Genomic DNA, 25,981 nt, shown 5'->3' with positions numbered 1-25,981 from the left:
GAGTTTGGTTAAAGAAAGGATTTCAACGGCTGCATTTCAAAGATATAATGCAAATATAATTAACCTACCTTTAGATTTGTGCAGCTGAACACAAATTTTAAAAAGAACTCTGCCAGTCTTCCATAGTGGCTTGTTCCAGACTTCCCTATCTCTGTGATATAGAGTGTATGAATTATATATAATATTAGCCAAAATCTAAAGGTATAATAGTGACAAAACCAACCCCTCCATACAAGTTGAGAACTGTCCTTCAGCCAGTATACCTGATTGTCTACATAAATTAAATGAATACAGAATACAATTAACATATTTTTCTTCATCTATCTTCCTTTTCTAAGCAACTCAGTTAAATAAAAAAAGGAGCTGTTTCTTTTCCATTGTTGTTAGTTTCACATGTGAAACAAAGACAGACCAACCTCAAGCCTTTTGATAAATATGAGACCGTGGTAACTGCAGCATTCACTTTGTATCCCATTTCTCCAAGTTCCTGTCAGCCAGATGTCACTTGCAATGCAAACACCAGAAAAATATGAAATAATAATTTCATACATCATCTTTGTGAGCACGAGCCAGTCAAACCTTCAATACAAATTTAAACTGCTACTACACATAAAGCAAATATCATCCAAATAATATTTAGAATGATTGAAAGGCTTTTGATTTGGAAGTGTATTCTCTTAAGCTAAGTAGTCCCCAAGACCATCCAGAAAATTCAATTGTTTCATTTTAAAATGTTTTCTGCCCAAAATTATATCAAATCCTAATGTCTCAGTAGAAACACATGGGATTGGATTGCTGACTGGGCGCCTGATGTCAAAGAGGAATCTAATTTTCCAATGGCATTTCCTCATACTGTCTCACCAAAACACAAAATTGATAAAATTTTAATGGATAATTTTCAGAGAAGGACATTAGCTATCATGCTGGGAAATAGTGCAGGAGAACACCACGTAGCATCAGAAAGGCAATGTATCAGAAGAGAGTTTAAATAAATATTAATAAAGCACAAAGCACATGCCTTACATTTTATATTTTCTCTTGCAACTAGAAACAGAATTCAGAAGGTAAGTTTTGCAATAACAGGCACATCATTCTTCCCTTCTTTTCCAGAGCATTTTTCACAAGTGATGTCCTTAAAATATGGGTGTTACATATTACTTAAAAGGGCACAGTGTTCATCTTTTACTGGGGTGACACAGTCACAGTCAACACAGTCCTCTTCTCATTGAAATCAATTGTGAAAGTCATACTGACTTCAATGACTACATCACTAACCACTCCATATAACAAAATATTTTTGTTAAGTAACTCTACAAAAAAAATTGCAATGCTGGAATAAACGAAACATCATCCTTCTGGATCTCCTGATGGGGCAAGGTACTGCAAGCACTTAAGACCAAAAGCCATGACAAGATGAAAAGGGCTAAATCCTGCTCCTGGTGACAAATAAGTTATACTAGGGAGAAAGGTACTAATTAACTGTATTAGGTTATCACTCAGTAACAATGTAAAGCACGCATATGGAAATGTGCTATTTAAAATGTGTTCTTCTCTGAATAATTTTCCTTTCAATTAAGCTAGGTCATTAATCATTTAAATTTGAGACTTATTTAGAAAATACAAGTGGACAGGCAAAAAGAAAAGTGAAATAAGATTTTACTAACCTTTGTAATTTATTTTGAATTTATAGTCAAAGTGTAACACAGTGCAATATATTTTGAACTAGACTGACTCAGCTTTCCAGCAGCCATTTCTTGTCATTTATTACTAGTTGGGTTTTGAAATCTGTATATATATATATTCAGGGTATTCAGGTTAGTGCGCATGCTGATAGAGAAAGGAACAGTAGCATTTATGCTTACAAGGCTATTTCTGCTTTCATCAAGAGTTAAGTCTTTAAAAGTCTTCATAAATATCTAAGCAAAACTTGCAGAACTTTAAAAGGACCACAACAAAAGAAAATCACAGTGATTAAAATGGAGGTTTAATTTTCTGGGGGAGAAAAAGCCTGCCTATACCACATGCCAAGTCTACCACAGGTTGGTATTTTTCTTCTACAGCAAACTGAAAAACATCTCTGAAGTCCTCAGATTGGTTAAAGACTAGGGCTTGTCATGTAGACAAAGATATTTCCACAGCTACTGCTTTCATTCAGAAATGCTCACTTTTATTTCACTGCTCAAAGGCCAGAACCATTGTGAAGAGGAAAAAATTCCTATTTTGGTACAGCTCTTTATGGTCCACTGCACCTCTCTTCTAGTCAGCCTTGGTAGGACACTTCTCCAGATCTAGCCAATAAAATGCTTTTGACACAGCCCAGAAGTCATGCTGGAGCTTGCTGAGACATGGCTTCCCCAAGCCCCAGCTCTGAGCTGAGCACAACCAACCCATAATTGCCCATCTCATGGGCCAAGACCTTCCCCAATGCTTTTGGCATTTTTGCCACGCCAATCTGCCACACTGCCATCTAGTCTATCCTCCACACCAGTCACCTTTGCTCCTCCTTTACTCAAAGGAGTTCCCCTTTATAAAATAGGAGGGAAACAGAAAGCTAAAATATTGGAAGGTGGTGCTGGAGGCTTCTTCGATGTATCTGAGTAGGAGAAACAAGACCTCCCTGGCTCTTTTGTTCAACTTTCCTGCTCCACCTTCTGCAAGTGGAAGACAGTCTCCACTCTCTCTGTTAATCAAAGGCAGCAGAAGAGAGCTCTGCTTGCATTGCATAAGCATTCCACTGGGAAGGATATTCAGTGCAGGAAAGAAAGTTTTTCCAGAGAGGACTAAAATTCTCAGAGGGTTGGCAAGGTGTATTGTCTTGATCTGGTTATTCAGAGTAATGAAATCTAAACAGACTTTTATTAACAAGTCTTTTCACACCTCCTCTGCTCTCAGCAGCTGAGTTCAGCACTGAAAGAGAAAGTATAATGCAGTAACTTTGAGAAGCTTTCTGTGCCTCTCTCAAATGAAGCATGTACTGGTTACCTAACTGTGCATGAGTACAGTACAGCACCAGCATCAGCTTCTGCCAAAACTCTATTACTGGAGGAAATTGCAAATTTGACAGATTTGCCATCCTAAAATCATAATGGCCTAAGAATGAAGAGGAGAGTGAAACGGATAGTTCCCTGACCAGATTTGCTCCACATCCTGGCTGATCTGTGCTGATAGCCTTTGGTAGTAGCTCAAGGGCTCAAAAGAACTCTTTAATTATCAAATTGACTTAGAAGTCAATTTCCAGCTTTGCAAACAGCACTGAAATTTTATTTTAACCAGAAAAAAAAGTACACTGAAAACACACCACAGCTGCAGATATTTTTCTTTCTAATTCAGAGAAAAACTAAGTCTGAGACTTATAGTTTTACCTGTCTCTTTTCCTCCCCAAAAGCATTTAATTTTTCTCAGTGTCAGCTGAACCTCTCTTTTCAGTTTCTTTCCTTTTAAGACTTCGAAGTTTCTTAGTAAGGGGATTAGGTGGGTAACTATCTGTTCATCAAGACTTTGTGGGACATAGTCAGAGTAGTTAATACCAGGTGGGTAGATACTGGAGCAGGCACAGTAGGATTGCTCCAGAGGCTCCTGGCAGTTTGAATAACTGGTACACCTGTGCAACCTATTCCCATATTTTGACTACTCAAATAACACACCCCCTTGTATAACTTGCTGATGGTTACCTGTATCACGCACTTCATTAAGTAAAATCTGAAATTATTACATTAGGTTCTTCACACAATGAAGAAGGAGCCCTGCATGCTGAAATATACTGTGTTGGATTCCACAAGCTGGACTTACTGATCAACTACAGGGAGAAGTTATACCATAAATAGCATTTCACAATATTTAAGCTTGAAAACATGCAGCTGGGCATAGGTTGGTTTTACGTGTCTGTATTCTCTTTGCTTAAGGATTGTTTAGAGATATATTTGCATCTCCAAGACAAAGTACATGTTAATTACCTCATGTTTGCTCTGTACTTTCAGGGAGGAAAGCTATATAAGTGCTAAGTGCTATTAGCATCATCCCCTTCTATTTTTCTCTTTCAGCTTTTAAGTGAATATAGTGCTTGTGAAAGTTGTTGGATTGACAGCCCTGGAGACTGAAGTCTAAAGTGCAGCACACCCGCTGAGCCAAACAGAACTAAAATGTACAAAAGCTTCTCACCAAATTTTAAATACATGCTTCATTTAGCTATTGTTCTATGACGGCATGTAATACTACCACTGAAAGTTTTACTGCTGCCATTTATTTGTTCTAAACATCAGTTCAGACTCTTCCTTTATTTCCTACTTTTAAAAACCATTTCTTGCTGACGGGCAACACCCCAGAGACCGCTTCCCTGCCTTCAAAATCCCACGTTCCAATGGAATGCTGCTGAAGCGTAACTTCATGCTGCTGCAGTCAGGTACAATGGTGCGTCCTGGCATTCACTTTGCACATCACAGAAAAGTACATTAGCTAATCTCACACAGTTTTAGCACTGATCACACTAAGTGCTTGTCTGCAGAAATGCTACTCTATATTGTAATCTAAACCTGAGGAAGGAGGCTTCTAATGGAAGATCTGCTCCTCTAGACAGGAATACTAGTGTAAGAAAACTAAGTCAATACTTAAATAACAATTCAATGTTCCCTGACAAATGGGTCATCTTATTTTTATTTAAACACTAGATTTCCAGGAGTACACCTCGGACCACTGAAAGATGTTTGGATTTTTTTTTAATTTACTTTTTTGAAATTCTTTATGTTTATATGTATATACCAAAAGACAAATCCTACCTTCTAAGATGCCTCTCTTCACACAAGCACATTTAGATCACTCGTAAAGCTTTCTCTTGATTTCAGCTAGGGCCACTGCTCTCTCCAGGAGATTGCCATTCCTGTAAACAAGTTCTCTAAATTACACAAATGCTTACTGGCTGTTAGTTTCACAGTCTCTTTTTATCCACTGTCTGCTTGCCTCCAGGTGGGACCGTTTTAAGTGAAGGGACTGATCCTAGTTGAGTAGAGTGAGCACATAAGATGCAGAACACCTGCAGTGTGTAGAGCTGATACAACAGCTGCTGCTTCCGATGCTTCCAGATTTCTTCACTTGTCTTGACAGGTTCCAAAAAGCAAGTTTGGTGCCTGGGTCATCTTCAGTCCTGTGTAACTTCAAGACCCGGCACTTACAGAAAGTAATTCCTTTCCAATTCCAATTACTTTCCAGTTCGGGAAATTTCTCAGGGCCTCTTGTCAGGGCATGCTAGTCTTTTATGATTTCCAGCCTGCAATGCTGCTCCTTTCTATTTCATCTTGACTTGATGTCATTAGTCTTCTTTCACAGAAACCTGAGCATTCTTTTCCTAATTTATCTAGATGGTACCCTGACAGCAGCTTCTTTGATCAAGACTTTGCCATTTATGTCTCTTCTCCCGTTAATCATTCTCTGAAATGAGACTTGTAGTAAAAAATAATTAAATCAAGTCTGGCTGCCTTTAAATTTCTTTGCTTTCTGGGATTCTGGGTGCTCACTTAGGCCAGGCCCTTTGGAGACACTGTGCTTTCTCTGGTATATTAAACAAGCCATTTGAGCTATTTTCTTTTACTGGAAGGTCAAAACAGGTTTTAGCATTGGTGAAACTAAGAGACATTTACAGCATGCAGCTATGACATCCAGACACTTTTTGGTTTGATAGTTCTCCCAAAAAGAATCTCCCATTTTCTATTTAAAAAAAAATTAAATCTGGAGGCAAAGTAGCCACACAATAATTTTTCTTGTCTTTGCTTCTTGGAAAACAAGAATTCCCTATTATGCAAAATGTCTATGCTGAACTCCAGGTTCCCAGTCGTTCTCTTTCTTTCAAATACTAATTTTCAGTCACTTAATATCTGCAGAGAAAAAAAGTAAAAGACTAATGATTTGTTCAAAAGTGATATTTAAAAAAATCTTTATAAAAATGTGGTCTACAACTTATAATTATCTGCCTCATGTTTTGTGAGGTCTGATTCTAAATGAAAATCTCCAGCTTGTACAGTGCTTCAGGATCTCTTCCCAGCAAGATGGCCCATCTCCTACTGGTCAGATTTGTTCTCTCTTGCAAGTTGAATTCCAAGTCCAAGGCATCTGTGGCCTGGTTCCTAAAAGTCTGAAGGGCCAACTATGACCAACATCCTCATTTCTCTGGCCAATGGAAGTGTCATTAAGAGTTCAGCTTATCTGTGAGATGAAACTTCCATCAACTTGAGATGATTAAATAAAATGCCCCAGGGGAATACTAAATATCACAATGTTTAGCACCCTCCTCGTCACTGCGAAGCACATTTCCTTATGACTTTGCTGACATAAGTATGGATATAAGTATGAGCCTAAACTTACTTAAACATGAAGTGTTACTGACAACCTTCTTCCAGTTTGACAAAAATAGGGGAAAAAATGACACGATATTTGATATGCAGTCACATTATTTGGTTCAAGGCCAGAAGGCCTTGAGGTTTTACAGTGCCCAATATATTTTAGGAATCTGTGTATGTCTGTGTATATAAAATAATTGTAACACACCATACAGATCTACATAGATACAGGTTAAAAACAAGCTACCTAACAAACCAACATTAAGACTTTTTTGACCTCTATGACAGACTGACATTTTTGCTTAAGCCAGAAATGATCCTCTAGCTTTGTTGAATACCACTGGTTTTTATAAGAAATAGTATGTTAAAGTCAAGGTAAATCATCATCTGGTTTCCTGTAGTACAAATGGCTGCATATAATGCATGTTCTTGCTATTAAGTCTAAAGTATTACAAGACCGAAATGTTCTGTATCTCATCTCAAATTTTCAAACAATCCAATATCCAGTCTATGTATAGATATATTCTTGCTGTTTAATCTCTTAAAAATCAATCAATATTAATGTGTCTGCCTGAAAGTTTTAAGGTCATTGTCTCCCTTCTGACATTTTTAACTACAGCAACATCACATTATATCATTATAGACTCATGAAGCAACGTACTTTTACATTTTTGCAAGATAATGTCTCTTTTGTGTTTCAGTTTTTATCATAATATAAATCTTGAAATGTAATTTGCATACCTTTTGTTTAGCAAAGGAGACCCCCCATTTAAGACTCTGTAATTTTAATACATAGACTTTAAAGTGGATGACTTTTTAAAGGAAATGCACCAAAATATTCCAATTTATTCTTCAACTGAAGCGGCTGCTCCATCAGTAAATTAGTAAATTCCCTTAACAATACACTTGCTAACAATTATGGTCTGCCTTCCTTGGGCGCACTTGACAGTAGGGTTGCTGTCTGTTGAGAAGACCATTCATGGATTTAAAGGGCTATTTCTAGGCTTGTACTTTAAACATTGGAAAATACCTCTTTGCTCTTCAGCCTTCCCTCTACTTGTCCCGACTTTCCTGTGCTCTGTTGGTCTCCCTTCCCACCCTGCTGAGAGCACCAGTGCGCTCCCAGCACTGAACTGTCCCTCTGCACCAGCAGCCGCAGCCCAGCAAGGGCGTTCAGGCACATTCAGTTCCCAGCAAGCCTGGCCCATTTGTAAAGCCCAGGATGCACAAGAAGAGAGGAGGGAGGACACTTACAGACAGGAACAGGCAGAAATGAACAGGCTCAACCAAGAAATTCAAAAGCAGCCATGAAGGAAACAAAATCAAGACAATGAATGGGAAAGGGATGGTAGGAGCTCTGGCTCTGGATAGATGGATATTTCATGAATTCCTTCAATAAATAGGAAACCTCTAGGGAAATTCAACACCTGGCAATCTTAGTGGATAGTGGTGCTGCAAAGAAAGCATAATGTTCACCCCTCTGGTAAATTCAAGCAATTAAACCCCCTTAAAAAAAAAGGCCCTCTTAGGCTTTCTGCCCAGTAAACTCACAGTGAAAAGCAGCTTTAATAAATGTTATAAATCTCACCTCTGAGCCAACAGGAAATTCAAATGTTTTGCATGTGCAAGAGCCAGGGAGCTGCTGAAACAAAAGGTAAATGTGGATATTAGAATAGATTATGCCCATACTCTGACTGGACAACAGTAGATGCAAGAGGCTCAGAGATGACAGGCTTTTTAAAAGCATCCTTTCTACTGCCATCTTTGACAATTTGTGTTGGTGTTACACTAGAAGTTCTCCTTTCTTTGTGAGTGGACAAATTTGTTTAGTGATGAGTTTACTGGTTCAATTATTTCAGTATTACTCCATACCATACAACATTATTGGAAAGCAGTTTTGCGTTTCAATATTTAGACATAAACCTAAATAAAGAAATGGCAACAAATATCTGTGGTTTCTAAAATGAAAAGATCAAAGAAGAGAGACTGCAGAGAATTTTTGATCAACACCTTGACAAGGGGTGTTAGTTTTAATAAACAGTAAGACTTTTAGGCCATTATTAAGTATGAGATGCAGTCTCAGCTGTGTTTCTAATTTCCTTTCTTGCCTTTACTGCTGTTGTATAAAGCTCTGTAGTGACGAAAAACATTTATTGAAAAAATCTGAGCAGAGCATTCAGGTTTACATTACTTCACCTGCCAATGAGAAATATTTGCCTCTTTGCCCTCCATGACGCCAAGAGCTGCAGGTACATTCTGTATATGGGACAAATCCCTGGACAGAGATGCACTTGTAGAAGTGAGTAAGAATTTCTTTACTGAGTCTGAAGGCTAAATGATCACAGTACACAGTCTCTTTTGATCATTGCTCTTTTAAAGCCATAGATAAACACAGCCAGATCTTTGTGCACATTTTTTAGAAGTGAATTTAAGTACATAAAAACAATGCATACCTGGCAACATATCCTGTGAGAAGGAGGTTTCATGACAATTTTCTGGGAAGATGTTGTCTACCAAGTTATAAACACTTTAGTTTTTGTCTACCACACACTACAGGCTTATGAAGCACAGAAGACCATGAAAATTAGAATGAAGAAATTGGGAAGGAGAGACAGAAGTTTGGATGGAAATAAGCCATATTTGCTGCTTGAATTTTTCATAGGAGTCAGGACAAAGGCATGTTCATTCTTCCACTCTTAGTTTTTGGGGCAGGATGGCAGAGAGGGTTGTTATGAGAGAAGTCTCTTCAGAAATCTCTTCATCACCCTCAAAAAAAAGCTGGGAATTAATTACTTTATTACAAGAGGGACACAAGAAACAAGTGTCTCTGTTATAATGACTCCATCTCTGGCTTTCCACCTACAGTATTTTTCCTTAGGGGATTATCAAGATTATTAGTAATTATTACTAGTAAGCCATTACTATGAACAATAGTAATTACAATATAATTTAAGGACCCTAGTCATAATCACTGTGGAAGACTTATGAGCATAGTGAAGGCCAAAGCATTGCACATGCCTGAAAATGAACAAACACAGAGTTACATCCCAGAGAGCACGACACTCAAAGCCTTTCACCCCTAAATGGCCAGTGGCAGCATCAAACCCAGCACTTGTCCACAGACAAATGACTGACAATTTTTAACAACCTTTTTTTGACTTTTAAAAGAAAACAAAGTGAAAACAGGAGGATTAGTAGAACCACATAATCCCATCTCTAGCCCCAAGATGTTCTGGTTGTGTGACATTTCTGTTTAGAGTAAACAGTGTTTTAAAGAGCAGCACAGATCCAGACACCAAGTGGATCAAGGACACATAGAGAACATTCAGCCATTATGGATATTCCATAGAAGGGCTACAAGATTTTGTCCAATCCAGTTTGCTTGTTCTGTGTCCCTTATTCGATAGAATTCTAGTTTTTCCTTTAACAGAGAGCAAAGACCTGCCTGCTATGAGTTAATGTCTAACATATGCTCAGCATGGACACACCCCAATTTTCCCACTTTTTACATTTCTTTTTTATGGTTTTCTCTCAGGAACATATGCCCTCCCTTCTCCTTTTGCATCAGTTCTAAATCCTTGTCTATCTTGCTTTCCATCTTCAGAGTCATGACAGAACTCTTCTAAAAGTACTCTGCTGACAATTTCTGATCTGGTTTTCCACTAAGATAAGCAGAACTGCATTTATAACCTTTTAACTTCACATATAACTTCATAACTTTAGTTTACAACTATATAAAATTTTGTAAGGTTTTATTTTTAAAGGATGGTGTTATCTTAACATAAGCTATGAAGTCACTTGATATATATATATACACATACATTCACTATGTGAGCATACATACATATTAAATATGTATATCATTACACACGGACATATGCTTCTGACAAAACATGAAGAGAGGACTTTTCATGCTATAAAAAATGATATTTGCAACTGCAATCCAAAATATATTGCAAAGGGTATTAAAATGTGTATCGTTCTATTTCAAAGAAAAACATTTTTCAATGTAACATGCTGCAGCTGTGTTTGTTAAGATTTCCTGATCATGGGGGTCACCGTAAGAAACACAGCACTACCTTGACAAAGGTGACCAGAAGCACTCTACCCAGAAGTGCCCCTCCCCCTGCATTAGAGAAGGAATTGTAGGTCAGATGCTCACAGGCACATCCATCAAAGCAAAAAAAAATTGTTTTGTAATAGTATATTTAAGAACCTAAAATCACTCCAAAACATATATAAGCTGGTTATCCAACCTCTTTATTACTCTGGCATTATATCTACTTAATTTCTGGTTCAGTCCAGATGCAGCTGAATTTCAGTATACAAACACTGGTTCTTGGTTGTCAAGCCCTACATACCAGTTTACATGAATTTAACAACACTACAGGGCTTAAAATGATAAGCATTCAGGGCTGGAAACATGTGACAACTGCTGTGTCAAAGCTTGCACAATGTTCAGAGCAATAGCCAGTTAGGCCAGTTCTGTTATCTTGAGTACAGAATCATTTCCAATGCCTCATTCTTAAAAATTAGGTAGGCCTGATAAGCCATATCTATTTGCATAGAAAAGTATCCTAAGTCTTTCATGTTGCCTAACTTAGGCAAGATTTAAATTAACATCACAAACAAGGTACTTACTAAGGAGGGAAAAATGCACATCATAGGAAACCCTATTCATTTCACCTACAAAATTCTGGAGTCTGGTTTAAAGCTTTAGGGTTTTTTATTATATTTTCATGCAAAATTTTTGCTTGTTAGCTCATTTTTTTTCCCAAATTCAGCTAAGATCTGCTTTGGATATGAATTTCTGTATGAAAATATTTTTAAAGTTTCCAATTTTGACTCATGGAATTTATTAAGCTATTATACACCCCCGTTCTTGCGTGAAATTTAAAGGTACTTCTCATGACTTTCAAGCAGTGCATTCCCCAAAAGAAGAAAGGAAGAGTAAAAATATAATTGTTGAGATTAGGCCTCAAATTTGCTTTAATGTTTGCTCATTTTTAAGAACTGATGCACTCTTAGTGCCCTAGTTCTACACCAGCCCTGAAACATAAGACACATTCTTTACTTTGCTGCTGCATGAGACCCTTTCTACATTAAACATTTTTGCTTGGTCCTTAAGCAATAAGTTAGGCAGAGGGAGTGTGACAGACAAGTTGCTATTTCATACTTGAAACAGCACCTGGAGGGCCAAGACCTTTCCCACTTTAATAGTAGACAGAGAATCATGGCAGTGATCAGGGTCATATGGTGGGTGAGGAAGTCACTGATACTGAAGGATCTGATGTCACTGTGACAGCTGTAATAACCAGGGCTTACTTCCTTCAGCAAAAAAATATCCACAGAATATGGTGAATACACTGCTGCAATATGTACCTCTTCTATCTTTGTGTCATGCTATAAACATTAACTCCTGAAGGCTCACAGTGCAAGAGCAGAGCAACTAACCCTCACAAGACATTATAAAGGAGATATGACAGAAGAAGAGGGTTTTTTTTAATCTTGAAAATTCAGCAGAAAAGTTATTATTTGCTTGCTATTGACAATTCATTCCTCTGAGATAAAAGAACTTAGTTATTAGAGGATCCCAAGCAGACAGCTGGCAGTGATGAACAGAACAGCATTCAATTGCAGCAAGTGAACATCATAAAACAGGCACCACTGGATTAAAAAGTAACCTTAAACTGTTTAGTATACACAAAGGCAGCCTAGTCAAAACACTTCAACAATGATTTAAAATCTCAAGTTAGAGGCTAGTTTCAACCTTCAGGGAAGCCTTCTCTATTCAGAAGGAGCTTAACTAATCATAACTTTTCATTACTTATCAGAACTGGATGCAGTGTGTCACAGCATGATAACTGAGCTCTGGAAATGTAACAAAAGATTCTTTTTACAAAAATAATGGTGAGACTAAACCCCAAATGTTAATCTTTGAACTTGGTGGGGGAATAACATCCTGTTACTCATTAAGTGCTTCCATTAGCATGCAGGGAGTCTTAGGCAGGCAGCTCCTGTTTGTGTTACTATGATGTGGAGGGCAGCACGTGTATGAGGAAAGGAGCAGGTTTCTGAAACCTGGTCCAGGATGCTACACAAAGTGCATCACCAGGAAACAGCACAGGCAGGATCAGACACACTGCATTTCTGCAGACAGCTAGCTATGGAAATAGTAAGTATACCTGAAAAATAACATTACTTTTGGTTGATCTAATTGTGCCATATTAACAGCCTAGTGTTTAAGAAAACATTCAGAATTTATTTTCTAACATGATAAAACTCTAGCTTTAAGAAAGCTTCAGAGTTACAGTTAAATGGAGCCCAAAAAGGACCAGATTTCTATCTATGTTTTCTTCAGTGTAGTTCCAGATGCATTAAGACCTCAGCAGAGACCTGCAAATATTATGTACGGCTTTCTTTTATCTTCTGGAAAAAAGGGGGGAAACAGTATGAAAGAATGAACCAGTGCCAAACACTACAAGAAAGGCTTAATAAATAGAGCCCAGGGTCACAATGTTGCTCTTATTTGCCCTGAAATATATCACTGAAGTTCTGTATATTCATATTTGTTTACATTTTAAATGTACTAAATGAGCTAATTATAGTGATCATAATTTACAATTAAAAACAAACAGTTAGAAATTTCAAAGGCTTTCAATATCTTTTCTTTAATCATTCACCCAGGCTCAAAATATGCATTTTTTAGATTAAAGCATTAAAGTTGCTAATTATATTCTCAGAACTAACAATTATTTCTTTACCCTTTTACTACCTTCTTCTGGCAACAAAAAAATGTCAGCACTGATTTAATTTTTTGTTATTACCGGATTAAAAGAAGTTTCTAAAATGCAATTAAATGTGCCCTATAGCTATAGTAACTTTTCTATCAGCATCCAAAGCCTCTTCACTAAAACAACAGCATAAAAAAATTATTCAGACTTTCTAGACATACTTTTTTCTCCTTTTATAACACATTCCTTTGGTGATTATCTCCAATGACAACTCAACCATCTTAATGAGACTCTGTGCAAATCTAGATCTTGGTAAAAGGGAAAAATGAAAGTTAAAGAGGCTGTTAAGAGTGCAAAACCCTGCAGATGTCAAGCACTGGTTCTTCACCTTTGGAAGCTTGGTTCAAGTTCACCTTGAGGCCCTAAGTGAAAAGTTCAATAGCCTCAACTATTTCCCTACCTGATATATCACAAAATCAATTACTTTATGATGGTACATTTGGTAACCTATGCTCAGACAGAATCAAGTTTTTTCCCATTGGGAATTTCAGCAATTATCCCCTGACTAAATTATTCTCAGATAAAAGAGAAGTTCCTGCTATCAGCAGGAGTTTCTCCTTTTACTGCCTGTCTTGCTTAGTAGTTGAGCTGGCTTGGAACAGTGATGCTGCACTCAGCCCATGCACCATTAGCTGCTGTGTGATCAGAGTGATCCATGGTGACAGGACACCAAAACATGATTCAGTGCCCACATTTGTACTGGTTTGGAAAAGAAGAATAGTCACCGCAAGCAACCAAAGAAAAATTGTAGCAAGGAACATAATTGGAATTCTACAGTTTCTCAAGGCCTTGGTTTCCTCTGAAGAACCTGGAATGGTAAGGCCCTGCCTTTAAGTCTCACAGTTGTGAACATGATTTTCTAACTGCTATCAACAGCTTCCTTGGCCCAGGCTTCAAGAGCATACTGATCTACCTCACTAGTAGCTCTGCTAAATTTACATCTTGTGTTACTTTTATAACAGCTTGTTGCTCGAGTGGATATATTTATGTTAATTTGTTAATATTGTTTCCAATTTACAGACATAGTTTTCACATAAGTGAATGCCAGTCTGAATAATAAATACAAGTCACTGAGAGGTTTAGATACAGAATATGCATTCTGTATGCTGCTTTTTAAGTCAAGCTGCAATCATTGCAAAGGACCATTCCAGCCCCTGCAGTGGTCTGTCCAAACTAAGCTCATTTAGATTAGTCTAATTCTCAGCAGTCAGAGTTTTGCTTCATAAAATCACCAGCAACAAAATTAATGCTAACCAGCATCCTCTGTCAGAGGTGGCTGATGGCACACGCATTCATTGTCTCTGAAAGGGATTATTCAGTCCTAGCACCAAGTAAGTCAGCAGTGATACTGTCCCCGTTGGAGTAATTTTGTAGAATATATTCTGTTTTAAACAGGCACCTTCCAGATTAAAATATTGAGAGAGAGACAGAGAGTTGACAATCAAACAGAATTTTGATCTTATTCTTCCTAGAGTAAAAATGTCTAGATACGAGCAGTGAAAATTATGGGAGCTAAAGGAAAATCCCAACATGCAAAGATGAAAGAGATGGAGACTGCCCAAATAAAGAATGGTGTAATACACAGAGGCCACAGAATGAACGGTAGAAAAACAAGAAGTTAAAATTCCTATTTACCCTTACACATAATACAGGGACATAAGGAGATGTCTCTCAATCCCACTGAGAGAACATAAATTTTAAAAAGAGTTTTATCATGCTGAGTTCTTATCACTGTTCAGCAAATTTACACTTTTCCCACTATAAAATGGGGATAGTACTCTTTCTTCACAAACACAGAAAAGCTTGTTGGGGAAATATCCATATAATTCTATAATGAAGAATGCTGTTGAAAATAGTAAAAAGAAATTAGTTATTTCAAGTGCAGTGCAGATTTGGATTGCATTAGCTTGCACAGTGGAAAATAAATAAGGCCTAAGACTATAGACAACGCAATGAAGTTAAAAAGAAATATTCAACACCTTCCTTGTTCCCTGCAAATCATCACCCTCTTGTGCAAAATGAGGCAAAACTAATTAGTGATTTGTAAATAAGGATGATACCCTAACACATAGCTGAGAGAAGTTGACTTAGGATTCTAGGGCCATCCTTGAAATTCTGAGTGCTTGATCTTGCTATCCAATTGACTTGGTTTTTTTAATACAGTTACAAACAAGTTATCATTTCTACAAAAATAACCAGATTATTAAGCTGATTGTTTGCAAAATAAGTATGAAATGTTTGAATTGTTTCTCTAGAGAAATGCAAAAGATTTCATTTGTAGTCTTTCATTCTGTGAGCATTTAGTGAATTTCTCATAGGAATACTGCATTCCTAAGGAGCATTTCAATTCCTGTGTAAATGTTACACTCTTCTAATAAACTCTAGCAACAAACCTGTTCTAAGTTCATGCTTAGACTTCTGCATCTTTCCAAGCACACTCTTTCTTCATCAAGACCAGAAATATGCCCACCAAAATGGTGATGAAGAATAACTACACAATTCAGAATTTCCTAAGTGCAGTACCTAATGTACCTGTTCCATTTAAGGAGGCATCTGGACAGTCAAGGCAAATGTTGATGGAAGTATTTTGCAGACTGAATAAACTGTCCCAAAGTAAAATAAAAGAGTAAACATATCAAAAGTTATAATACATACTTTATTTAATGTATACTCCCGAAGAAAGGGGATTTACAGCAAGCTATTAAAGCTATTTTTTTCTTTAAGAGCACAGCTGGAACAACACACTACATGCTTTTTTTGGTAACAGCACAGTAGGAATAATTCTGGATATGTAGATGGATTTGAAAATATAAAAACTCATGGTAAAATTTTGGATGACATGGCTACAAGTTCCCCTGGTAGGTTGAATGAGATAAACTCAGATGTGTCAGAAATACCAAAGCATTAGATGCTGCATCTAACAGAAGGGAAGATAAGGTATCAGGAAAAATTTCTTTACTCCAGCCATTGTCAACCATCAGTCTGTCCAGGGAAGTGTGAGTTACCACCCCTGGAGGTATTTAAAAGACATGTAAATGTGATACTTAGAGACACTTTCCTTAGTGGGGGACTTGGCAATGTTGGGTTTACTGTTGGATTCAATGATCTTTAAAGGTCTTTTCTGACCCAAATTATTCTGTGATTCTATACACTGTGTTACAGACTTACCAAGAAGAAAAATGGCATGCCACAGAATAAATTTCTCTCTAGTCCATGGGTGTTTTGCAAATCTGTGGTATAAATATCGGCCTATGTTTAAATTCTTCTGTGTAAGAATGTTTGGGATTCTTTTTAACATTTTTCATGAACAAAAACTGAAGGGGCTGGATAATGCAAATACTGATGTCCTTAGCATTATGTGGATTGATGAGTTGCACAATGTGTTCCCTCTGCCACATTCAGGTCAAAGATGCACCAGCTGGAGGCTGAGTGTTTTACATGTAGCATGGTCATGGCAGACACCTTGCAAATGGCAGCAGACACAGCCTTACAGAAACAGGAGGACAACCTGGAGAAGAACCAAGCTGGGGCATTTGCTCAACATCAGATGTGCAGATGTGGTGCTGAGGGACGTGGTTCAGTGGGAACTCGGCAGGGTGAGCTTTATGCCTGGACTTAAAAACCTTAAGGGTCTTTTCCAACCCAAATGATTCTATGATTCTACATGTTGGACTGTTACCTTAGGACAGACAAGCAGCCCTTTAATCTTTCCCTTTTGAGCTTCATCCATACCTCAGGATGAACTAGAAAGTTCAATCCACCATTCCTAGAGAGACATAAGTGTCTACTAGACAAGTCACTCTTGCTGCTGATCAGCTGTGGGGAATGCAGACTGTCCATTGACTGGATCAAGTCAATAAATGCTGGAAAGGAATCATAGAATTATCAAATGGTTTGCGTTGGAAGAGATCTTAAAGATCATATAGTTCCAACCTCCTGCCATGGGCACAGACACCTTTCACTAGACCAGGCTGCTCAGAGACCCATCCAACCTGGCCTTGAACACTTCCAGGGATGGGGCAGCCACAGCTCCTCTGGGCAACTGGAGGGAATATGAAACTGGGGTATCCTCACCCACTGAGGGTAGGAGGGGAGCCACTTGTATTGTAGGCAAATTGTCCAGCCATGTCCTACTAGCTGAAGGCAGCATTCAATATTACTATTATTCTCCATATTCACTGGAATTACTCAATTCAGGCTGAATCTGGACACTTTATCTATATCATACAGGTACAATTTCTGAAACTAAGAGATTTTCAAACTGTACATGCAAAATTTTCCTGCTTAGTACACTATTCTGTTGTTACAATCTTCAGAAGATAATATCCACCTAGTCCAACAGCTGACAAAAAGCAATGAAATCGATCATGTCACAATGATGCTAAGATAACTAGATAAGTAACTAGTAGGGAAATTTTAGTAAGGAGTTTCCCTGGTCTCCTGTCTACATTGGATATCAGGCTTTATCTAGAGTTAAAGAGGCAAGAACCCATTATAGAGAAAGTCCATGGCATAATTAGAAAACAATCAACACTTTTTCTAATGCTGATTTCTTCTTCACTTTAAACTGCTTCATTGACTTTAATTAAACTTGCCCTGGGTTATGAAGCTAGCAAGCTGCAAAAACATTTGAAAATTAAATAAAATAAAAGCATCTTTCTTGTCTGAAGGGTTTTTGCTTAGCTGTACCACACTTCTCACTTAGAGGATTTTTGAATTATTAGAAATGCTCTATGTGACAACGTGACACTGCAAAACTTGTTGGTTTTGCTCTTGAATTAAGATAACCTCCCACTCCACAGTAAGAATCACAACATTAAATTGTTGAGATTATCTTCAATGCTCTTCATCGCAGAATTCCTCTGCTGGTTTATGAGAAATGGTGTGATGCTGTCACCACTTACATCAGCCCTCCTCCCAGTTTTGTCTAAGGCCAAAGGAAAGGAATGTTGCATATTTAGAATACAGGCAATTTTCATGCCAATAGCTCAGGCCAAGTTTAAAAGTACATGACACAGACTTTGGAGGAATAAAGATATGGCCCTTGTCCTACCCCAGCTCATGAGAATGTGATGAAAATTCCCAAGAATGAGAGTGAATGGAATAACTTATAAAACATTGAGAGAAAAGAAGGTGGGAACAACCATATCAAATATACTCCAGCCTGGAGTCATCTAGTTTCAACAGATGTGACCTTCACTGTATTAGAAGTGAAGGTCACTATATTCTAAATAAAATAAATTCCGGTCAAAGATTGGCCTGGTAAAGAATTAGAAAAGCTCAGGCCTGAATTAATTTTACAATTTGGTCTGCCTCTATTTTGAGTTGCTCTCTTTTTATCCTCTGAAGAACTTCCTAGAGACAACTGAGGAGGGTTCAATATCTGTACTTATTATTTCTAGAAAAAGCAACAATATATTTTGAAAAAATTCCAAGTTTTGCTAAGAAAGTAGCAATTACTTGCAACTGCATGCATGTCTTGGTGAAGTGACATAGTGTTTTGTAGAGTATTGTAGTTTAATCTGGGGTTCAAAAGATTTTAATTCAATTTTTGCACAGCTTTTCTATTTCTTTTTATCCCTGACATCCACAGATATCTGAAAAGCCAGAATTTCTATGAATAAGAATGCTACTATCCTCTACTACTCTTAAGATATTACCTAGATATTGTCACTAAAGTCCAAAGAAAGAGCTTCATAAAAGTCAGTGATACCAGGATCAACTCTGTATATCTGTAAATTTAACATATATGTTATCTACAACAGAATACCTAAAAAATATGTTAATTGCCATTTGTTATATCTTGAATATGGACATAACATTGATGAAATGGGAAGAGTTTTCCAAACTGGTAAAGACAGGCAGTCTACAATAAGAGACAACTCTACTAATGTCCACTCAAGCTGTTTAATACCACAACAGAATTACTCCATAGTTTATGGACATTCTCCTTCACCAGAATCTTTGAGAACTTTCCATTTACTTCAATAGATGCCAAAACAGGCCCAAGAGCAGGAAGTTAGGAAATATACTGTACCCAAACGAAATCATTGTGGGAATTTAGGTAGGCAGAATGTAGTTATTCAAATTTGAATTTGGATAGAGCACTAGGTTTATATCCCCATTCTGGCAAATATATGAGATACATAATAATCAAGAAGAACAGAGCTGCTGGCTTTCCTTTCAGTCAAAAGAAAAGAATAAAGGAGGAGAATGATCTGTTCACTTGATGCTGAATAAAAGGAGTGACATTTATTGCATCATCTGAAAGACTTGCCAAGAAACAAAATGCATTAAGTAAATAATCACATTTGAAAAAAATAGAAGTTTTGTTCTCTGCTGGTGCAAATTGAAATGTACGGTTTTCTTTCTTTTGTGTTCAGTGTAGGGAAAAATCTTTGGAAATTAGTGTCTTTACAAAATACTGATACATTATTTCTACATTCATTGATATAGGTGAGGACACCAAGAAGCACTGAGAAAAATAATGGATTCTCTTGCAAATGTACTGGATTGTAAAATAACAAAAAGTTCCAAATCTTGTAATAGAACTGCATTACATTCTAGCAATGTGGATCCATTTCTGAGGTGGAACATGACAGCTTTTTAACTTCCTACAACAATATGAGACAGAAGAATACTATATTCAGTTGATACCACAGGGTGATTTATGGAGGCAGAATGTAATAATATAAATTGAGTTTCAGAAAGACACTGTGACTAATCTTACAAAAAATGCTACAGGATGTTTAATAATCCTGGTGGGTCAGAAGCTGTTCCTCAAAAAATTCTCTTAAGACTGATTGTTATTAAAGTATGTACTGCATTTGGTTCATTTTTCATTTAACTATGTAGGCTAAAACTGCTGTCAAGTGCAAATATTTGAGTTGTAATTGGATACCCATACAAATGGAATAGAGCCACCAAACCTCAATGAAAATTATAATCATAGAATACTTAAGGTAGTAAATGCCCTTTGAAGAGCCATAAGACAAGCATCTGTCCACATCTTTTGAGGTCTCCCTAGCAGTACTCATGGGTGTTTATTGTCCCATTAATCAAAGACAAAGGAGCAGGAATGAGGCAGCACACTAGAACTCCTTACATTCTCTCTGCAACCCTTCTCCATTGCCTCCCTTCAGCATTTAAGGCTGTGGGAATTATGTGCTTATGAGTGGCAATTCTGACAAGACTGAAGGGAGCAGAGAGAATGGGAAAACACAACATATATAGTTAAGGGCCTTGATTCAAACGTCTTAGAAATCAGCAGAAGTCTGTGTTTTACTGCTAAGGCCTCTGCATCTGTCCTAGTGGAGAAGCAGAGCTGTTTTCACAGTACCTCTTTCCTGGTCTGCAGAGAGGCTGAGACTGCAAGTGCTGGGAGCTCTGCTCTGAGCCAGCATGGTCACACAAGGAGACGAGGAAGAAAGAGACGCCATTCCATGGGCCTCACGTACACCAACACTACAGCGCCCCGCACTCCTGCCAAGGCCTCTGTGGGATGGCAGTGTGGCGACCCCATGGCTGGCAGGGCCTGGCGACAAGAGAGGCACCAGCTGAGGCACTGGGCTGGGCCAGGGGCTGACAGGGGCCGGCCAGGGAGCCCTGAGGGGACTGAGGCCTGCTGGTGCCCTCAGGGTCTCGACTCATAAAAAGAATATAAAAATAAAAGTACCTCAAACAGTTTTGGTTTTGGGCTTGGTTTTTGTTGTTAGTTTTGTTTCATAGGGCTTCCTGCCTTTCCACTGTGTATTTTCCCCTGCATTTTCTTATGATTTAAAATCTACTTACCCATAGCTTTCACCACTGCATGCAGCTCTTTTCAGTTCACCCTTGTTAATGAGAACAAATGAAAAAGTACGTTTGTGCATTTTCAGAGGCTATCCAAATGGGCTGAGATCCACTTACATGGCATCCTTTCCTTGGCTACACAAAACCCCAATATTTTTGTAACTCTGGAAAATTTGCTCCACCTAAAAGTTTTGGCTAACACTTGCATTTTCATCCCAAATTTTGGGCTTCCTATAATGTCATAAAGTTTTTGTTAACCAGCCCACAAGTTCCTTAAAGAACATTTCTCAGACAGTACATAGCAAGATGTTTAATGTATGCAGTATTTCAGGTTTGGTCCCAATATCTCTCTTACAACTCTCAGCCTTTTCCACCACACAATACACTATGTGGCAGAGACCACCCAGCAATTATTTTTTACACTGTATTTCACATTACCCTCTTTGTTAAGTTTAGTTGTAGACTTCAACTCCATAAGGTAAAATATTCCTAGATACTTAATAGCCTGTGGTTTTCAATCTATATTTAAACCCTGCTTTATCCACTGATCGTACAATATGTTCAGGGACATAAACTCCAACTTACCTCAGTTGATTTGGCATTCAGACACGCTTGCAAAATTCTCAGCTAGCATCTATAGATTTTTTATGTTCTAGGAGCTGAAATAAAAATACCATTTATACTGTATGATACTTATTAGAGATGAATGAACAATGCATAGCAAATAACTTAGAAAACTATTGTCTACTAAATATCCATAAGCGGATCTCTTATAATGATTTGATGATTTCTTTGAATTTATTCAACATTCTCCAGTTCTTCTCAGTTTTTATTCATTGCTTTTCAACTTAGATATTTCAAATGTTCAGTAGTCATTAGCCAATCTATGTAGTTTAGCTCTGATGAATGTGTGTCAGTGGTGATTTTTAAAGTTTTCACTAGCAAAATTTGAGTATATAACTCTGGTGATATTAATATTTGTCTTGGCTTTGACAAACATCTTGCATGTACCAATGCAGGTATGAAGCAGTTAAAATACTAATGCACAAAAGAATGACTTTGCAAATGTTGCATTTGCAGCAGCAAATCTGGGCCATGCCAGGAAGAACTAGAGAAATCTGGACCGTGTGCTTCAGACTAATAATGTGCTACGCATGACACAAAATCCTACGCCTCTCATGAGGGTGTTATTCTGCCAGTGAAGTTTCTCAACCCAAAGAAGACCTTTGTCAGAAAATTCTTAAACCTATATGTGATTTTTAAAGCTCAATCCTCCCCAATGCAGACACCAGACCCAGGACTACAGTGCAGAAGTGTATTAAATGTATAAGAATGTACATTAGGAAATTACTCCCGGTCTGGCTGCCATACCAATCAATGCAGCAAAAAGTGTATGGTAGAACAGAAGGTTTTGTGCTAGAGAACAGATAAGTGACATGGATTGAAATTATGGTAAATTTAAATTGATGGCCTAATTAGTATTATCTCTTTTTGTATTCTCTGTAAGAAATATTATCCAGGAGGAACTCATTTTGCATTAATGTTGATATAAAGTGTAATTCTGCAGCATTTTCATTGTAATCTGGCATTAATTAATGCATCATTATTCCAAAGTGTTAATTAAATTATTACAGAAAGGGACATCTGACCCACTTCAGAAAGAAAAAAAAAATAAGTGTAGCGCATGAGAATTAAACTTTCAGAGGTCTGAAATGGTGTGAGTTCCCAGAACACTAGGTTTGTGTAGCCACACAAAACCAAGATAAAATATAGACATGATATATGACTCATAAACCACAGTATGACATCAACATTTGCTCACTCACAATGGAGTCTGATGACAGCATCAGAGCCTCAAAGACAGGCAGACATCAGAAATCTGAAATGACCCATTTCTAATAGGGTAAATTAAATAAACTGTACACTGACTATCATGAATTACTCTCAAGGAATTGAACTGGGTTACAAAAGCAATCACAACTTGTGCAGGCTCTATTCCATACCCTGCTGCTGGGCAGGAATACCACTGCTATAGAGCCAATGGGAGTGCCAGGGCAGTTAATTGGGATGAATTGCAAACAATCCTGCACTCTTCAGTGTTGATTGTCTTGACCTTCTGCCCACAGTCCTAAGGGGCTTCAGTGAAACCTCAAATCAGCGTTTCAGTTGTTGCTCTTGTTACTATCAGCTGGGTGGTAGCTTCTTTCACATGCAGGAGAAAACCCAATCTCTACCAAAGGATGTACAGTCTGATTCAATCCCCAGGGAAAGCTACAGAAGTCTAATACTGACATAGAGAAATGGCATTTAAGCACACACCTGAGAATTGCACAAGCAGACCTCTGAGGGAATGCCACTGCAGCAAGTGGTGCTCTCTGCAAGGGGCCACACAAGCTCTGTGGAATTGGGGTCTCTGTGAATTGTTAAACCTGATTAATGATTCAAGAAAACATTAGTCTAGAGCATGAAGCAAATCCTATGCGATGTGACCTATCTGCCAGCTATACACCAGAGTTGCACAAGATACTTCCAGGATGTGACTTCCATAAGATTCAATGTCTACACTATTCAACAACTCTGTTTCAACAATTATCACTTTCTTTTGTTACATTTGGGCTTGCATTGAAAGATCTTTAAAATGTGAAAGTTAAATGAGGCTCTTATAAAGAAGTGGTTTGGGTGCAGTATATTAAAGGGAAACTTCAAAGGAGCTCAAGATACCTTTCAAGCTAAGGTACAAAAATTTAAACAAGAACAAAAGCTTCTCTTGTATTTTGAAGCATTAATTGTTCCACTTCTGTTGATGTAAAGTGAAAGGAGAAGCTTTTAGTTAAAAGTAAGTAGTATCAACCAACATGGAATGTTCCAAAGTCTCATGGAATAATTTTAGCTTTGATATAATGGCACAGGTGGATCTCAAATTATAATGCCTTCTGTAGAATATGCAATAATTTTTGTTAGCTGAATTCATTAGACAAACATTAGTGCTTGAAGAGATTATTGGCATAAATCAGGGTTTCACCTTTTATATTTATAAGATATTTCATATTTATAAGGTATTTCATAACTTTGTGAGTGGTGTTTGTCACATAACTTTGTGAGCGTTGTTTGATATTTCATAGCTTTGTGAATTAAGTTTTCTATATCATTATAGCCCGGTTTTCAAAGGATAAAATACACAACATTGAACTGTTTGCTCTTTCACCCATCTGCAAGTTCCCTTTCTTTAAGGAAGGCACAAAACTGTAGAAACTGGGAGGACATAAAGTCTGCCATAAGTTTTCATGAAAACTGGCAACTGGGTAGTAAAGAGAAAAATTGGTGCTTCCATGGAAGAAAGGTTTCAGCTGAGAATTAAAAAATTCTGTGGACTATCTCATGTGGCCAGTCTGTGAGGAGTTCAGTGCCAACCACAATATGTTAGCTTGCCCACTTGTAATTAGTCAAGGTTACTGTGGAGGGATTTATGAGACACATGAAGTAATTACAAGTCTCACGTGAAAGTACATCATGGAATTCACTCAGAGAACAGTGAGCTGGTTTTGTGCGGAGGTAAAGGTAATTGGGATCCAACATGCAAAAAACAACACATGCATTGGTGCTGCTGTTCATGAACAACCCATTGTGGCACAATTTAAGCAGACCTGTAGACCAGCTCAGTAGAAAAAAATACATTAAATATATTGAGATGCCTGATTTTCTGCATTATCAATAAAATATATACACCAATAATTTTAATCTATAATGCATTTAACTCTGATCCATATAAGATGACTGTGACAGTAAAAATTTTTTCTTTTCAGTTTTGCTTTGCGTCATGACAAGAGTATTCTTACTTTAAGCAATATTTAGGCCAGTGGAGACACAGAACAATTAATATATAGGTTTTCTTAATGGTAGATACTGGTTACTCTCACTAGGAAAATTGTTCCTGATTCTCAAGAGCATGAATTTTTACAGCTTTTGTAAGCTTCAATTGGATTCCTATGCACTAAGAATGTTTAAAAATAAGGCCCAGTGTTTCTCCATCAAGACTCGTAGCTAATGTTATAATACATATGTATACATATATTACTTGGACTGAATGCTGTGTTTCCCCCCTACATTTTATGGGTTGTCAGTCAGTGGAAGTTAGGAGAAACTGAGCCTAACAAATCCAGGAGAATCAGTTATAATTTTAAAAAGTCAATAAATATACATAAATACAACCAAATTCCCAGTCTCTCCTCTGTCCAGCTAGAAAATACTATATATATAAATGTGTGTGCATGTGTGTGTGTGTGTGTGCGACTTATTTTACTACTCAGCTTTTCCTACCAGATGTTTGAGTGGTCAGTCAAAGCTCCAGAGACCCACAAGGTTCATCTACATGTATGCAAACAATTAATTAGAAAAGTATCTTACTACCATCACTTTTGATGATTGTTTAACAAAGTGACAGGGTATTTTCATTATTTGCTGTGTACTTACGGATAATAACAAATTAAGTGTTGATCAATCAATATAATGATCCATTTGACCCATAAATAATAAGAAGAGAACATATGCAGAATTTCTAATAAAATTTCAATCCCAACAGAATTTGAATTCATTACTTTTGAAATACAAGGCAGACAGTTTGTTTCACTAACATGGATTTGAACTTGCTGAGGGTAAATTATCAGAGAGGCCCTTGTTGCTTTCATGCAGCAATACAATTTTATTAGGAATTACAGGGAAAAATTAATAAGCACTTCAGAGCTCAGAGTCCTGAGGTACAGCATGGCTTAGACCTTGGCACAAACTTGGGAACATGCCCTGCTTGGAGTATGTATTCTTTCAGTTTAAAGTTTATTAATGTTGTGGGCAAGGTTAAAAGCTCAGCCCATGTCACAATGCCAACCTCTGAAAAACCTCAGAACCTGCCAAATAGTCTGAGTTTGTCAGCAGTGAGCTTGTACCTTCTTTGGATATTCAGTGCTAATGAATGAGTTACTGGAAATGTACATTCCAGTGCTGCACTTCTAGCATTCTAATACAGTGATTCCCCTTCAGGAGGAATTAGGAATTGCCATGTCTCTCTGCATGGTG

The 25,981-nt window shown here is 37.5% G+C and overlaps 2 long non-coding RNA genes across 6 annotated transcripts in view; one reads left to right on the top strand and one right to left on the bottom strand.

Moving 5' to 3' along the window:
• Nucleotides 1-25,981, bottom strand: part of LOC134423094 (uncharacterized) — a 453,551-nt gene that overhangs the window by 223,006 nt on the left and 204,564 nt on the right. Inside the window, exon 8 of one of the 5 annotated variants that reach the window (XR_010028998.1) lies at nucleotides 7,915-7,965. The exons of the other annotated variants lie outside the window; for them this stretch is intronic. This is a non-coding gene — a long non-coding RNA (uncharacterized LOC134423094). The remainder of the gene's footprint in view (nucleotides 1-7,914; nucleotides 7,966-25,981) is intronic. 5 annotated transcript variants of the gene reach the window in all.
• Nucleotides 12,369-20,628, top strand: LOC134422787 (uncharacterized). The gene is made up of 4 exons (XR_010028938.1): nucleotides 12,369-12,501; nucleotides 13,701-13,936; nucleotides 16,523-16,716; nucleotides 20,478-20,628. It is a non-coding gene; the product is annotated as an uncharacterized LOC134422787 (long non-coding RNA).

Source organism: Melospiza melodia, chromosome 11 (assembly GCF_035770615.1).
Source record: "Melospiza melodia melodia isolate bMelMel2 chromosome 11, bMelMel2.pri, whole genome shotgun sequence".
Lineage (NCBI taxonomy): Eukaryota > Metazoa > Chordata > Aves > Passeriformes > Passerellidae > Melospiza > Melospiza melodia.
This window is presented reverse-complemented; position numbering and strand designations above follow the sequence as displayed.